Here is a 4,484-nt window from a genome sequence, read left to right on the forward strand (position 1 = left end):
TTATATTTCAAATAAATTGTATTTTATTCGACAGTATATCTCATTTATGAAAAGTCAGACATTTATTTCTTATTCATGGAAAAAATAGATTTTATAACATTGCTGTGCAACACACAGTTCTATTTCTAATATTGCTGTTTCTTTCTCCCCCCCCCATAACATTTTTATTGCTTCTCTGGGGATTTCACATCAGGCACCCCAATCATAATCCCTTCCCAGATCTTCCATGTCTGCTCCAGTTTGTGTTATTTATATACTCAACCGGAGTATGGTTAAAGTCTCAGTGGTCTGCCACTTATATACAACTAAGTTCTTCCTCTCCCACACAAATTGGTGTTTTAGGCCACCATTCTGACTTCATTCTGAAGAGTGCATGAGAGAAAGGGACAGAGACAAACCTGGAAAAAAAAGTGTCAGAATTTGGTGTAGGCAAGTGTGATGGTTTGAATACACTTGGCCCAGGGAGTGTCACTATTTGGAGGTGTGGCCCTGTTGGAGTGGGTGTGTCACTGTGGGTGTGGGATTTAAGACCCCCCTTCTAGCTGTCTGGAAGCCAATATTCTGCTAGCAGCCTTCAGGTGAAGATATAGAACTCTCAGCTCCTCCTGCACCATGCCTGCCTGGATTCTGCCATGCTCCTGCCTTGATGATAATGGACTAAACCTCTGAACCTGTAAGCCAGCCCCAATTAAATGTTGTCCTTTATAAGACTTGCCTTGGTCATGGTGTCTGTTCACAGCAGTAAAACCCTAGGTAAGACAGCAAGGAAGCATCATCAGTGTGTTTGGAGAGACACTGCAACCTCTGCGGCTCAAATGCATCTTCTCGAATGCTGGATTTGTAAGTGAAGGGCGAGGAGAGATTACCTTTTCTTTTCTTCTACTTTAAAGCATTTTTTAAAAATTCATTCTTTGAGAGTTCCACAAATGCTTTGGCCACATGTCCCACCTTCCCCCCATCACCGAGAGAAATGAAGACATTATGTTGAAGGAGAGAGAACACTAGGGGAAGGAGGGAAAAGTCACCTTTATACATGCTATATGTTCAAATGCTGCCTTATAGATAGGTGGATATGAGGGTTGGAGCTCGGGAGAGTGGCACAGCCAGTTACTTAAATCAGATGCCCATAAACACATGGGGTCATAAGGAAGACAATGGATATAGAAGTCCCCACTGCTGAAGACCACATTCAGAACTCAAAGGCTATCTTTCTTTATTTTTATTTCATTACTTTTTACAGGTATGGGTATTTTGTCTGCATGTACATCTGTGCCACTTGCACGAATGATGATGATCACAGAGGCCAGAAGAAGGGATCAGACCCCCGAGCACTGGAGGTAACAGGCAGTTGTGAACTTCCATGTAGATGCTGAGAGTCAAACCTGAGTCTCCTGGAAGAGAATCCAGTGCTCTTCATAACTGTGCAGCATCTCTCCAGCCTCAAGACAAACTTTCATAGTTCTGAAACGTGCTAAAGGAGCTGCCAAGGGAAGGCAGCCACCCACAGTTCTACCCATATGTGATCCTATGAACCACAGCAAGGATCAGCATGGCAAGGCACTCCTACACGTGTGATAGTTGCCTTGTCATAACCAATAGTTGTCTAGTTGGACCTAAGGCCTGCTCAAAAGGAGGTGCCTTAGTCAGGGTTTCTGGCACAAAACACCATGAAGCAAGTTGGGGAGGAAAGGGTTTATTCAGCTTACACTTCCATACTGCTGTTCATCACCAAAGGAAGTCAGGACAGGAACTCAAGCAGGTCAGGAAGCAGAAGCTGATGCAGAGGCCATGGAGGGATGTTCTTTACTGGCTTGCTTCCCCTGACTTTCTCAGCTTGCTTTCTTATAGAACCCAAGACTACCAGCCCAGGGATGGCACCACCCACAAGGGGCCTTCCCACCTTGATCACCACTAATTGAGAAAATGCCCCACAGCTGGATCTTATGGAGGCAGTTCCTCAAGACAGGCTCTTTCCTCTGTGATAACTGCAGCTTGTGTCCAGTTGACACACTAAACCAGCCAGTAGAGGAGGGAAATCATACTTGGTACTAGGAAAGCCACCCACCTAACCAGGGGACTAGTGAGGTCCTAGACCTCAGGAAAGAACTCATTAGTGACACTTTACAAAACCAGACCAAGTCCCAACTGCATTTTAAGTACTTATCACTAAACTGGTAAGCATAGCTCCTAACTCACATCAAAGGAACTTCTTTTTGCAAGAGACCGTTAGAGGAATCCAGAACTGGTCTAACTGCAGAAAGATCACGGGGGTATCAGTTCCGATGAATACACTTACAACACATCTCCTGTACTTAGAGCTCAAGGCAGAGGTGGCAGGAAGATTCTAATAGCCAGAGCATCAGTAAATCTGCTGTGAGATTGTGTCTCTTAGAAATAACAGGGAAGCTTCGCCCAGAATACCTAAAAAATATGGCTGTCTAAACAAGCCCTGAGAAAAGACAACACCAATAGACAATGCTAATGGAAGAGAGAAATATTATCAGACTCCATCCCTGGTCAAAGAACCACAGATAACCAGGGGATCTTACCACGTAGTACACTGGATTTTTTTTTTTTTAATCAGCTGCTGATATTGGTCAATCTCAAACCTGGAAACAAATCCGTCTTTTATTGTCTTCCTTCTGAACTCTATCGCACTGTCAGTGGTTGAAGAGGAATGGAAAGTTCGTGAATTACGACATATGAACAACTATGTCTCTGTGACTGACATGCAGGGAAGTTCAACAAGCTAAGTTACAAGACTGTGGAAACCCAGTGACCTCATCCCAAGGAATAGCTTAACCGCATTCAGTGTCATCATTATTACAAAGCACACACACACACACACACACACACACACACACACACACACACACACACACACACAAGTTCTCCTTGGCTCATGATTAAGCAATAGCCCTCACCTGCAATCACAGACACTTAATAAGCAGTTGGGTAACATCAGGCACAAATTGCTTATCTTATTAGAGAGAGCATGTGTTTTTCTTTCCTACAATATGGTAATGTATTAAGTCCCTCCTAATGGGACCTCAAGTTCTTACTCAGAGTGTTTAGCATTTATTAACATAATTAGCACAGCACCCCTTTCCTATCCTGTCCACATACAAAATTACAATCTCTACTTACTTTCCCAGCTAGCATAGGATATTGCTAATTATTTGGGAAAAGAAAAAGATAAAGTGTAGTTTGAAATGACTTCATCCTGCTCTAGTGAGAATAGAAGAAAGCCCATTTGTTTCAAAGAAATGCTAGGGTTTGGTTTTCCCTATGCCCTTTTCTTTATAGTATGGCTTTCTTTACTCTGTAGCTAAGCTGAATAGGGCATGGATTTTCCTATTCTTCCATATGTCTCTTCTCTCTTACACCCTGCAGTTTGTTGTGAAATATATATTCCCCGTCTTTTGGCAAAGAATAGAATTTCTGGGATCGGTGCTAAATTCCTGGATTCAATGTTTAAAAGTCCCAGACTTGAAGAAGGAATTTATGGTTTCCAAAATAAAGTATTTCTTCGTCATAACAAAGGCCTCACCGCAGAAAAGAGACTTGCTTAATCTTACATATTTCATGGTTGCCATTCCTTCTTGGGGTTTTTCAGGCTCAGGTCTAAAGTGTTTCTGAACCCAAAGTGAAAATCTAGAAGACTTGTGTTGTTGGGCTTACTGTAATTTTAACCTTTCTGTGTAGAATGGGCTAAATTTATACATTTCTTTCACTACTAACAAAGACACTGCTCTGTTAAAAGTGTTTGGGCAGCATTAGAGTCCTTGATTGGAAATATCTTTTTTTTTTTTATGATGCAAAAAGTATTTTATTTTTAAACTTCTAAAGTTTGAACACAAAATAGCCTAGTTTAGACGAGTTTCCAAGCTGAGTGCACTTGCATGGAGCTCAGTTTCTGGCTGATGAACAGTTCCTAATATCCTATGTGGGTGCCTACGTTCTCATCTGTGGGTGGTGAGCCATCCAGCGTCCGCTGGCAACATCCCTTTTTGCCTTGGTAAGGGCTTAACAACCATTAGGCGTTTTTGTAGTCTTACACAGCCATTGCTGTCCCGAATGTCTCCTGCGAGGCATAAACCATGTACAGGAAGCCGTCTTCATCTCTCTCACTCTCGTACACTTTGGAGATGGGCGTGGACACACTCACCATGCTGTGCCCATTCACCAGGAGGAAGAAGGCTTGGTTAGCATTGAGCTGCAAGCGCCGTCTAATTATCTTGATGAGCTCGCTCATGTTCACATGATCAGGTACCAGGAACTTGGTCTTGTCCAGGACGGGCAGCTGCTTCTCCCCCTTGTATCGCTCTATAATCACTGGGATCTTGGTGGGGTGCTGCTCCCGGATGAGCCGGACATCTTCCACTCTTTGTTCAAAGCTCCGGCGCTGCTTGAACGTCTTCTCGGACGGCATGGCGCACGGGGGTCCCGAGTCAGACGATCTGACTCCGGCGACGATCACTTCC

The 4,484-nt window shown here is 43.5% G+C and overlaps 1 pseudogene; it reads right to left on the reverse strand.

Moving 5' to 3' along the window:
* Positions 1-3,800: 3,800 nt before the first annotated feature.
* LOC110295253 lies at positions 3,801-4,484 on the reverse strand (annotated as a pseudogene).

The sequence above is a fragment of the Mus caroli genome, chromosome 5, assembly GCF_900094665.2.
Source record: "Mus caroli chromosome 5, CAROLI_EIJ_v1.1, whole genome shotgun sequence".
NCBI lineage: Eukaryota > Metazoa > Chordata > Mammalia > Rodentia > Muridae > Mus > Mus caroli.